The 12,172-nt window shown below is 48.3% G+C and overlaps 1 protein-coding gene and 1 long non-coding RNA gene across 6 annotated transcripts in view; one reads left to right on the top strand and one right to left on the bottom strand.

Moving 5' to 3' along the window:
- GATAD2A (GATA zinc finger domain containing 2A) overlaps nt 1-12,172 on the bottom strand; it is a 72,484-nt gene that overhangs the window by 50,691 nt on the left and 9,621 nt on the right. The gene's annotated exons all lie outside the window — the stretch shown is intronic.
- Nucleotides 6-8,190, top strand: LOC148054330 (uncharacterized). 4 transcript variants are annotated; one of them, XR_015707317.1, is made up of 4 exons: nt 25-168; nt 1,576-6,239; nt 7,392-7,639; nt 7,940-8,190. It is a non-coding gene; the product is annotated as an uncharacterized LOC148054330 (long non-coding RNA). The 4 variants fall into 4 exon arrangements; XR_015707318.1 differs by having other exon boundaries at nt 1,576-4,016; nt 4,101-6,239; nt 7,392-8,190; XR_015707316.1 differs by having other exon boundaries at nt 6-168; nt 1,576-2,099; nt 7,392-8,190.

Below are 12,172 nucleotides of genomic sequence, written 5' to 3' on the forward strand. Positions count from 1 at the left end.
CGTCCTGCGCCGCGGCGGCGGCGGGGCTGCCGCGGGGACGGCGGCGGCAGGAGCAGGAGCAGCGGCAGGAGCAGCAGCGGCGGCGGCAGGAGCGGCCGCACCGCGCCGCACCGCACCGCACCGCGCCGCGCGGGGGCCCGGCGCCGCTTCCGGGCAATGGTGGAGCAGGTCTGTGACCCGGGGCACCATTGGCCGGAGGGGTCGCGGCACATGGGAGGCGGGCGGGGATTGGCTGCGACGCGGGCGGGGGGCGCCGCCGCGGGGGGCGGCGGGCACCGCTGCGGCGCCCGGGGCCACGTGGAGCGGCGGCGGCAGCGGCAGCAGCAGCGGCGGCCCCGCCGCGGCCTCCGTGCCCCGGGCCGGGCGGGCATTGTTTTCGTCGCGCCGCCGCCTCCCGGGGCGGGCGGAGGGGAGCTACCGGAGGCGCTGCGCTCCGGTCCGGCGGCAGGACCTCCGCTGACAGGGATTGTTCTGGGCGCCGCTTGTCGTTTTCCTTCCTGAGCGTCTGCAGGCGCTGATGAAGGAAACGGAGAGCAGCGCGCTGCTCCCGCCGCCGCCGCCCGGGCTGCAGCCTGCTGAAGGACGGCGGGCAGCGAGGAGCCCCGCGGCCCCGGAAGCGGGGCCGGGGCCGGCGGCGGGCTCCGGGCTGCGCTACCGGCGCTCCGAGGCCTCGCTGCCGGGGGCGGCGGGGACTCCGTAAAGCCCGCGAGAGACGGCCTGAGCCCCGCGGAAGGAGGAGAGAGACGCTCTAAGCAGCCAACACTAGAAATAGCTATTTTCTCACACCGGAGAGCCTCCGGGAGCTCACGCTGCTGCCGCCAGCAGCTCACAGCGGGTCGGCGAGCGGCAAAAAGCAGCCTGAAAATATCTTTTAAACCCTCGAAACGCAGCTGCGAGCCGTGGCGTGCGGGAGCCAAACCCCGGGGCGCGAAGCTACGTCCCCGCGCCGAAGGCAGAGCCACGGGCGCCGCTGCGGGACGGGGCCGAAAAGCGGCGTTTGGGCCGAAAAGCGGCGTTTGTGGCGAAGTCCCGCTCCCCTCCTGTCCATCGTACAGAAAACTCCAGCAGGGCTTTCGGAAGCCGCGTTTACCAGATCTTAAGGCCAGCAGGGAAATTATTTTAGACTCGATTAACAGCAGAAGAAATTCTGAACTGTTTTTTTTTTATTCCCGACCCCTTCCGTACAACATGCTCGCAGATCTCTGGTGCGGTTTTCCAGCTAACTACCGTTTCTCTCCTGTCCCTCAGCGGCGGCAGCTCACCGAAGGCCGCTCTCTCCCTCCCTTCTTTGGTCTGTTAGGTATTCCCACCGGGCTGCAGTCCCCTCAGGGCAGGGCACGTCAACAACCTCTGCAAGTTACCCAAAGACCCAAATTCTTCTAGGTTTTCTGTAGCAGACTAATGCCAACGAACCTTAAGATCACCAGGCGTTAGGGAAGAAAGTTGCCCCCAAAGCCGTATTCTGCCAGACCTGGTGCGCGAACGCTCCCCACCAACACATTTCCAAATGCGATACTTCTTGAAAGAGATTTAGAAGCAGAATAATTAGCGATTTTTTTTTTTTTTTTTTTACAGATTTTGATGACTTAATTCTGAGGCTGCAAGTTAACGTACGGGTCCTGTGAAAAGGCAGCGACCCCCTCCTCCCAGGGGCAGCCCCCTGCTATACCCCCTGTTTGAGCACAAAGGATTTCCGACAGCGACAGCTCGCTCGTCCGCGCCGTTATTCTGCCTCCCAGTCACCGCAGCATCCGCAGCCTTGCCGGTTGTTTTTTCACATTAAAAACGAGGGACGAGCCCTTGCCAAAAGGCTGCGGGTGCCCCCTCAGAGGGCGAGCCGCCGGGGGAAGGCAGGGCCGCGTCACCGCAGCAGCTCGCTGGCTCTCCCAGCAGTGGGACCGGGCGGCGAACCGCCCCCAGCCCCCCTTCACCACGAGACCACCTGGGAAAATCCAGCTTTAGCAGCTCCGGGTCGGGTAACCGTCAGCCTAGAAAACCAAGCCACCCATCGCCAGTCCTTGGGACGCGAGGCACGGAAACGCTCCCGCAGGGGACGCTGGTTTAGGTTCCTCTTTCACCACCTTACTTGGAGCACCCAAGTAAGTGATTATTCCGTACATCCTGCAGAATGGCGGGTGGTTTAAGACCAGCTACTGATTTTTTGGCGTTTTATTTATTAATAAAGACTGGCTTCTCTTTGGGGGCAAAGTTCCCATTTTAGCAACGAGATGTTGCTGGGGAACGGTACAGGTGTGGCATCGAGTGGGCCTGTTAACAGCTCGGTCACCTGCAAGGTGCAGCGGTGTCCGAATTGCTCGGTAGAGAAGAAGCTGCTGTTATTTCAGTGACAATCCAGCGTGGCGAGTCGGTGGCTCTGTCAGCAAGAGAAACGCTGGCACCACAGACTCGCGCGTTCCTGGAAATACAGACGTACCCTGAAGTAAGGTGGTCGCAAGATGTTTGTGTAAACTGCTGACGTGAAACTAGTGCTAAGCTGCTTTTAGGAGGAAAGGTCTATGAAACTGCAACAAATTAAGGAAAAAAAGCTAATTTGATTAATCTACCTGTATCTGTCAGACTTTGAAAGAGTTGGGATTTGGGGAGGAATTCTGCAGGTATGTTCATCTGTGTTCAGAAAACAGTAGAGCTGACACTGCTTACGTCCAAACAAGGGAAAGCGGACATCTGAGACGGTAATTAAAAAATGGTATCTCATCCCTATTTTCATACATAAACATCTTTGCCAGGTGGAGAGTATTTGCCAGTAAGAGAGTACTCCTAAAACATGATTAAAGCAGTCCCCTCTCCTGTTTAAAATAGCACCTAAAATCCTCACAGCCAAGTGCAAGTGCACCCTTAATCGGAATATACTCCTTTTTCGGACTCTGCACCTTCTAACTAAACGCTTGGCCGCTACGCATCACCATATTACACCTTTATTAAAATAGGCAACGTTATGTTATTAACGTTATTGGATTTTAATCTAAATTAAATACTACATTTCAATTAAAATCCAATAGTTCAAAATTAGAGAAGCCATTTATGTAAGCAAACAGCTATTATTTTAGCAAATCTTTTCCTTGCTACGACGCGGAGGATGCCCAGTAAGGCAGCACCAGAACAGTATTACCGCACCGCTTCCCACCTGGGCGCTGATTAGAGCTCCTCGATTAGGCGCGGAGCAGAGCACCGCGCGCGTGCGGTCAAATGGGAGAAGCTGGAATTCAGCTGGCTGTCTCACCCGGAGCTGGCACGTCTTGGGTGTGTCACCAAGGTGACACCGCGCAGAGGAGGGCACCGGCTGCGCGGCGCTGCGACACTCCCCGGTGCCTGGGCTGGCTCCGCGTGGGTGGCTCCGCAGGGACGCCGTCCCTGTCAGCCTTCCCAGCCGGGCCGGCGGCACGCAGCCCTCGCGCCCGTTGTTTGTTCGTATCGGTCTTTTCCATTTTTATAAAGATGTATTACGAAGATCCAACCTAGCTCATTGCCTTGACTACTTATTTCATTTAAGAATGTGGCAGAAACCCAGAAAACTACATAAATATTCATTCCGATAACCAAAACTGGTGTTACGTAGCCTAGGTTCTACTTTAAAGCTGAACATCTCATCACAGAAGCAAAATTGTGCTGGAGCCACAAAGTCCGAGTATTAAGTTGTTCTTCCGAAGGTATTTCCCACATTCCAAACGCGAAGTCCATAGATAGTACGGATCCAACGCTTCATCATTCCTGTATATTTTAATACTACACTATCTACGCTCCTCATAAAAATACCACCCAATATAGCATACACTAGGACGTTAATTTTGTTGCGACAAGAGCAGAATTTCGTACTGGGATGTGAGGAAAAAAAAAACAAACCAACAATTCCAGCAAAATTCACAAGTGTCCCTAAAGGAAGAAGGAAAAAGGAGATTAAGCCTTTCCTCGACGCACATCAGATGTAGGTCAAAGAAGAAGCAAAGCTCAAGCCAGATCTGTTAGACTTGGTCACCTTCCTATAGCCACCACCAGAGGTAAGAGGCATGGGAACATGCCAATATTGGCATACGGAACAGGCTAAACAAGTTCTTACGCTCAATAGCCAATATGTGTTTTAGTAAAGGTAGAGAACACAGCTCTGAAGGCGCTCGATGGCTAGAGGACCAAGACATCAGGAGCACAGACACTTCTGAAAGCTGCTTCAGATCGGCATCTGTATCTGTTGTGTTCGCCTGATTTCCACCGTTCAGAAGATAAACAAGGGGCTTCTGCTGAGCGGGCGCTGTCCTGGAGTCTGACACCGGGACAAGACAGGCTGCGATCCTCTGTTTTTTCCAAAAAAGCAAACCCCAGCACCTTGTAAAGGATGGGGTTTGTTGTTTGGGTTTTTTTATCTTTTATATTGCTGGCTAGAAGTTTGAAATGAACGGACTACATCCTTAAATAGTTAAAAAAAAAGGATAGAACTGTAAGCATGCTGCTGCAACAGTGCTCAAAATCTTAAGAATACGATTTTAAGATGGCTTATGCTAAGAATGAAGGGAATCCCATAGAGCTGAGACCAAGAGATGGTCCTTTACTTCTTTTCTGGTGAAACGATTTTCATGCAAGTGCAAGTTGCGGCTCCCACCAGCTGCTTGAGACAGAATTTCTGGTTAGTTCGGGAATAGGACGAGCTGGTGAACTGGTGCTTTTTGACAAGCACAACCTGAGACACTTCAGGGTCGCTGTATGATCTGTGCCGTCGGGTCTGTTCGCCTGCCTCCCACCCACTGGGAGCAACGCTTAAATGTGAAACGTTTTCTGCAGCAAAGCAGGACGCGAGATTGGAAACAGTCAAAATTCCACGATCTGAGCAGTGAGGTGAACGACCCTAAATAGAAATGAAAATTAATCTTTCTGCAACAGAAAGAAATTAAAGCTCAGTAAGCTATTGAGAAAATGGGGAACGGAGCGGACGTATGCAAATACTGCTCGGCCCAAGATGGTGCCTTCGGTGTGATCTTATCTGACCCTGTCTCTAACAGGCACTTTTGTGGTTGGAAGAGGGTACGTGAGGAGCTTTGCTCCAATTCAACCAGCGCTTCATGGACTATCGATTTTGCTCGGAAGTGGGAGAGAACAAAGTTCACCCGGCATTGCTGTTATTTAAAGATCTGCCAAAGAACATCTCAACCTCCTGAAAACTGGTCCACCACAGGCTGTCTCAGATCACTTCAGTTTGTCTTGTGATCTGCAGCTTCCGACACAAATGTTTTGCTGGCAAACAGTGAGTCAGACCCACAGAGCCATTACTTGAGGGAACGGCTGTAAACAAGCACCTCTCGCTTGTTTACTGATCATCATCACGTGGCTCATCAGTACTTGACCCTGATTAAAAGAAGAATTAACGAGTCACAGAAAACTTCACAGAGTTCCCCGTATAATTTGACTTTCTGCAAGTTTTAACTGCCACAGGGAGTCCTGCGAGAGGCAGGAACGCAATCGGTGGGTGCACACCTACAGAGAGATCGCGGCCTCCCTTCCCGCTGATTGTAGCATCACTGAATTTTCCTGAGAATCTTTTTCATCCGGACCCGCCAGCCTATTTTTAACTGCCTCATCTGCAGCCTGTAGGCGTGATACACCAAAAGAAGACCCGGAGCCCTCAAGAACCTCACTGGTTTTATCATTTTGTGCAAGAGATAAGGCTCGGTCCGTGCGTCTCTTCTCCAGCGTGGAATCCTTTTCCAGAACAGACTATGGGATACTTGGCAGCAGGGGAATCTGCTTACGAGAAGCCTGCCAGCCAGCAGCCACTTGTTCTGCATCAGCTGGACTGCCGATCACTTAACACTCTCCTTTTTAAATGAAAACTCCGGGTTGTGCCACAGTCCACACGTGGAACCAGATGATTTTATTATCATCTGCTGATTTCCTCGCATCTTACACACGCGCACACTGCGCTTTGCCTCCTCTGAGTGCTACAGGACCCCTGTGCTATTAAACTGTGTGATTTTAAGAACGAATGGCTTCCGGAGTGCAACGAACGCTTCCAGTTGTGTATCATTTTTTGGTTGATTCCTGATTAAAAGACATTTAAATTACTAATTCACACTAGTATCCATGTCTATATACTCTGAATCCCTGAACGGTGAAGGCAGGAGAAAAGAGAGTTGACGCACCACTCTCACTAGGAAGTATTCTTGGAATTAAAAGCCGTACGACATTTCCTCCAGCGTGGAGCGTTTTGGTCTTTACTGCCTTCCAAATGAGAGGTAACGGGGGAATAGAAGTATAACCTCGATAACTGATAGCTTTTACCAAACGTGGAACGGACCAGAGTAAAAGCTCTATTTGTAGTTACCCCATTTTCTAGAAAACCAGCTTTTATCCTTGCGGGGACCAGTCAGGCTGCCCAGTATACTTTGGGCTGGAATGGTTCGTTTCTCAAGATTAAGCAGCAGATCTGAAAGTCGTGCAGTATTGTAGATGCCACGATCAAAACTTTGCTCGCTCCCTCTGACGCGTGCGAGGTGTCCCCGCACCGGGCTGTGCTGCTGCTTTCAGGAATTGTACCCAAGATTTTGAGTTTGAAAGCCAGATTGTGCTGCTCGGCCGAGTTGGGAATTTTCAGGTTATCAAAAACCGAAAGGGTTCAAAAGTATTTTCAAGTAGGATTTGTGTTTATCCACCAAAGCGTATTGGAAATTGCTGGAGGTGGCTGTTACCGACTCCAGGTTGTCATTGTTAATAATACATCGTTATTAATCAGATGTGAACAAACCCCCCAGTCAGTGTTTACCAGTCGGCAAACTGGACGCAGAAAAGCCCGATTCAGGAAGGATTTGTTTTTACAGCTCAGACCCTGCGACCGAAGGGTTTCAGAGCCTGTAGGGAATGTCTTTCACAAGGTACACGGGTTTGTAGCTGCAGCCTGAGGAACTCCACCTAAATTCCACAGATGTATTTGAGCAATTCCCAGTAGTTTATTCTCTCAATCCAGCATCAGACTAGATTGCTAACGGAGATTAATGCTCGCACAATCAGATATCTGTCTCTATGGATGCCATGACATCGACAGTTCTCTGTGGTTTAACAGACGAGTGCTGGCTGAAGATGCTTAAGGATGGGGTAACTGAGAAATAGAGAGCTGATGGAACGTATTTTGCGTTAATTCTAAGTTCTGCCCATGCAAGACCTTCTTTTTCCAGTGATACACTTTTGATGAAAATAGATACAAGATCCTCCAAAACATTGTCTGGTTACTCTTACTTTAGATTTCTTTAAATATGCAGACAGGCAAATGATTCATGCTCTCCCTGTTGCTAAAGCCCATACTGTGTACGAACACTGAGGCTGGTTGTGTGTAAAATCATCTTTTAACTGAATTAGCATCAGTCTTAACTTTTTTTTTTTTTTACTGAAAGTAAAGCCCTTCTTACCCCAAAGAGCGGACTACTGCTTGGCTACAGACAAAAGCATGGAGCGAGGCGGTCATCGCAAGAGGCTGCACTTCAGACTGCGCTTAACCTTGGCACACTGATCATCTCCAGGACCAAAACCAAGGTAGCCTTGGGGAGAGCCAGGCAGAGAACGGAAACCAAACGCAGAAATCTTGCAACAGCGATGAAATGAACCGAGTACAATCCTGGTTTAAAAGTGACCGGAATAAAAGGTAGATAAAGAGCAAAAAGTAGGAACTCTGAGCGAACACGTGCAGAACAGTGTCCCTTCAATGAAATCGAGCCTTCTCCTTAGAGCTGTGAAAGGGAGTGCCCAGTTGCTCCTGGTTTCCCGAGGCATCCACCCAGGGATCAGCACTGCATTGAAACTTGCACTGCATCCAAAGACAACTGTGCCATTTCGCTACAAAATCATCTCCTTGATTGTAATTAAATGTATTAAAATTTTCATCGTGTCAAGCCCAAGCAAGTTATCTGCACCTCTCAAACAACTTTCTTTTAAACTTTCACAGGTGAATAAAAGTTTGACAGTTCAACGTGACCTCAGTTTGCCAGAACTCCTGTTGTTACGTTTCGAAGATGAATGCTCGCAGTCCTTTGTTACCTGCGGTTCTCAAGGACTCGACTGTGTATTTGTAAGACGCCAACAGAGCCCCACCATAAAGTTACGTTAGCAGCAATCCCGGGCACGCTGATGTAAAGGCAAAGGTCTGAGAAAGCACAGCCAGGTTTTACTGAGCTAAATAAAGTCAACTAAACAGATTCTTATTGGAGTACGCTGCATATTGAAAACCTCTGTATTTTCACGAGGATTATGAGTCTTATACCATGTTTACTACAAGCATTTATTAACATTGCTCCTTCTGTTAATAAGATGTTTCTTATCAGCACATAAACAACGCCAGTCTTTTCCCCTAACCCCCTGCTAATTCTAACTTCGGTTCTATGAAGTCGCCTCTCTTCCCCCAACAGCACTGTACTAGGTCAGTTCCATAACCTGCTTTCCTGCTGAAAAGCGAGGCTTATAAATTAGATTCGTTTCTAAATTTAGGATTGATGGGATCAGTCATTACTGGTCTTATTTTTTCAGGCAGATTTCAAGGGAAAAGGGTTCAGAAAGCAGCTACCACTTCTTGCTTAGAGTTTACAGAAGTCCTAAACGATAAATCTCAGTGCGCTCGTTTGCGTTAGTTGCTGAGACCACCTTCACAGAATTAACATACAGCTTCTACTGGAAGACCAAGGTTAGGGGTTTTCTCCTTCCAAAATAATCTTATATTTTAATAGCGCTTCACAAATTGCATATGGAGTTTCCCCTAGTCTTTATGTTAGAAAATACAGGCTGTTCAACGGGAACAAGAATCAGTTGAGGAAGAGGAGGAGAACGCTTAGTTGTGCCAAGAGGCAGACTTTGGTAAGCTGTTTCCCGATCCAAAATCTGTCCTGGTCAAGGAATCCAAATGCTTCTACTGAGAAAAGGCAGTGGGGGAGATCCCTCGCAGCCACCAGATACTGCCACTGGTTACGTGCCGCTCCCAGCGCGCTGCCAAGAGATAGCTCTCGGGGAAAAAAAACCACACCTATGTCACCAAAAGCCAGAGCACCCTTTGTTTTCCTTTGAAAAGGTCCTGGTCCTCCACCACCACTTCCCCAGCCTTTGCTCTGGGTCTGCGGGGTGCAGAGGCACACACAAGCAAGAGGGAGGAGAGCGAGCGCCACAGAACCGCGTTCCACCGTTTCAGCGCTCTAACGAATCATCAGATACTTGCTTAATAACTGCAGAAAAGGACAGCCCAATTCTTATCATCAGGCTCTCTGGAGATTTGACATCCTTGGCATTGTATCCTAAGAGGAAGGAAATTTCTCACTTCCCCAGCTATTTCAGTTATATAAATCAATTGTTGAAGGATAGCTTAACCGGTCTGCGTGTAGGAACCACGGCGACTGTATTTGGGCTCAGCTGGTCTCTGGCGATACCTATCTATAAATTAAAAATATAATGCTTTGTAATTTATCAGTAATTATACTGCATGTACATTGAAAAAAGGGGTGACGTCTAACAGCTAGAAAAAAAGACTCCTTGATTTCATACTGGCAGTCGTGGTGCCAAGTCTGTTACGTACTGGTAACAACAGGCTAATCCAAGAAAACGTTCCTCAGCTGTGAAGTTCTTTGATCGGGGTCCTTTGGACCCCAAGCCCCGACGTTGTCACCAAATACTGACCATCCTCCTCCCCTTTTCTCCAGCCTCCTTGGATCCCCCAAGTCTTATCAGCTGGGCAAGTGGGTTCGGTTGCATAAAGAACTTAGGAGAGACGATTAGTAAGGGCGGTGGATTCGAAGGTGGAGTTCTCTGGGAAAGAGAAAGCTGGTATGGGCTGCAAAAACAATAAAAAAAGATGGAAAAATCCTGAAAATGCCTCTGGTAGCTCTGTGAGCAGAAGGCCGCTGGCTTACTATGCCAGGCAACCAAAAAGCAGACACTGCAGGTACCGTTGCAGTATTTCACTTGTCACTAACACCCCGATGATTCCCTTGCAGCAAGGAAAGGATCTGTCCTAAGCCACGGAAGCTAAAGGGTGAACTGATGTCACGGGTGACCTAAGGAACCTGTTGTAAAATGAAACTATGATAAAGACTCAATAACTGATACGCGGCCACGTACCTATTTCTAGGGAAACTGTGTTTTCCACAGAGTATCCTTCACAACTAGCATTAATTTGCTCATTTTGCAAATCCAGAAACCTCTTTGATTAAAAGTAACGACTCAAGCGAAAAGGCGGGAGGATTCCGTCATACAATAGTAATTCTTGTCCTCCTCTCCACGCTGACTTTTAAGCTTTCTCCTCTAACTCTGCTGAAGACACAAAGAGCAAGTTTTTCCTCCTGTGATTAAGATGGGTCAATGGATTTGGTCGATGCAATTTATTTTACTTGGGTAAAAATATTTCTTATCCTATTCTGGAAGTAACGTATGGCATCTCTACGCGTAACCAACAGGACAGGTAAGACCGCTGGCCTCTGGAGATGCTCTCAGCTGCTCTTCAGCAGCCAGCCTACCTGTGTCTACCTGGTACGACAGCTCAAATGCCTTCCGTTTTCAGACCTGGGCTGGTAACCGCACTGGTAAGGACTCCAAAAATGTACACGCCACCTTGCTCCAAAGAAAAGGAATTAGTCGGCAAAGGGGTGTTCTTATAGTGTGTCTTCTCTCATTGTTCTTGGGCTGCAACATCCATTGCTATTTTTGGTTGCACACCAAAATTGTGAAACTAGATACTCTGAGTCAGCCCAGAAACGTAGATGAGATCGAACCCCAGTGTTCTGCAAGGAACGGAGGATGCGACCAGCACGCCGGAATAGGCAAATACTTTTCACACATTTTCCTGAAGAGCTTTTTTCAAAGCAAGAATGCCATAAAGATATTTCAGACTATGGCAGTGGCCCATTGCTACTCGAGCAAGCTGAAACGTGCATGTCAAGGGATGCAAGTGGTCCAGAAGTTTTAAAAACTGCAATTTGTAATTCACTGTTCCAGTTCATTCTGGCCCGAGCAGTAAAAAAGCTGCGAGCCCTCATTCCACAGCACCACGCTACTCCTAGGAGACATTTTAGGGTTGTCTCTCCTCCTCCCTCGGGAGCGCTGCTAAAAACGTGGCTGTGACCCATTGAATCCATCTCCACCATTGCTTTTAAATCCCCTACCCGCCTTGGGAAACTGTGACAACACACGAGCCAGTTTCTCCAGGCTCGCTGGACTCCCTAAATTCAAGCTGCAGATACCGGGGCGGGAAGCAGTTGGTCTCCCTTCGGCCCAAACAGCTGAACTCTTATCGAGGTAAGAGACATTCGGTTATACCTAAATCTAGCAACTGCCGTTTGTTTTCTGCTGCAATAAGGAGGTTAACGCTCAGCGGTTCTGCCTCTTATGTACAATCCTTGAAGCACTCAGTCTGTCATGATGGAAACTGGGTAATTAACTTTGGATGAAAGCTAATTCACATTCTTCAAGTAGCTTTCAAAAGCAAAGCTAGCGTGTTTGTGTACTTTTTTAGACAAAATTTCGTTATTTGTAGTCCCCAACTCGTTGCTTATAGGCAAGTTTCTTCCTGCAAGACCCTCTGAAATTGCTCCTGGCAACAGGAAATTAAGATGTTTAAAATGAAGCCAACTGGGAGACACGAAATAGCCTGCAGCATTTTGCTTGCTTCAGACAGTAGTAGCCCATCGGACAGCAGGATTTAGGGACCACTGGTACACGGACGTAATTTCAGCTATGTTTGTGTGACAACATCATTGCTTTTACTCCGTGGAAGATTTAGTCACTGTTAGAACAGCACGTGTACTCAGGTTCACGTAAGACGTGTCATTAAACTCTTGAGAAAGTCTGAAAAAAAGAAGTCATCTGTGCCATTGAGTCTGAAGTTAGAAGCAGAGCTTCATCTAAAGCTTAAGACTGCCCACTAGAAATACACGTTTTCTTTCTTAAAACTTCATGCTTGGTAGAGTCATGAAAAATACTGAAGTATTTCACACAATTTTCTTTGCATTTAAGAGCGCTTTGTATTCAGCTGGTTCAAATAAATATTTGTACCACCAATTTCTAAGTTGTTTAGGAGTTATATTTAAGGGTCCTTCTCAAGTTAAAACAAAAAGAAAAGCTTTTTCTTCCCTTACGCTTTTTTCTTGTTTGGAATTTGCTGCTAAAATGCTGCGAAGAGTCAAAATTTGTAAAGTTAGTGACT

Source organism: Nipponia nippon, unplaced genomic scaffold (genome assembly GCF_047370975.1).
Source record: "Nipponia nippon isolate SJK-2023a ecotype South Korea unplaced genomic scaffold, ASM4737097v1 scaffold_31, whole genome shotgun sequence".
NCBI classification, from domain to species: domain Eukaryota; kingdom Metazoa; phylum Chordata; class Aves; order Pelecaniformes; family Threskiornithidae; genus Nipponia; species Nipponia nippon.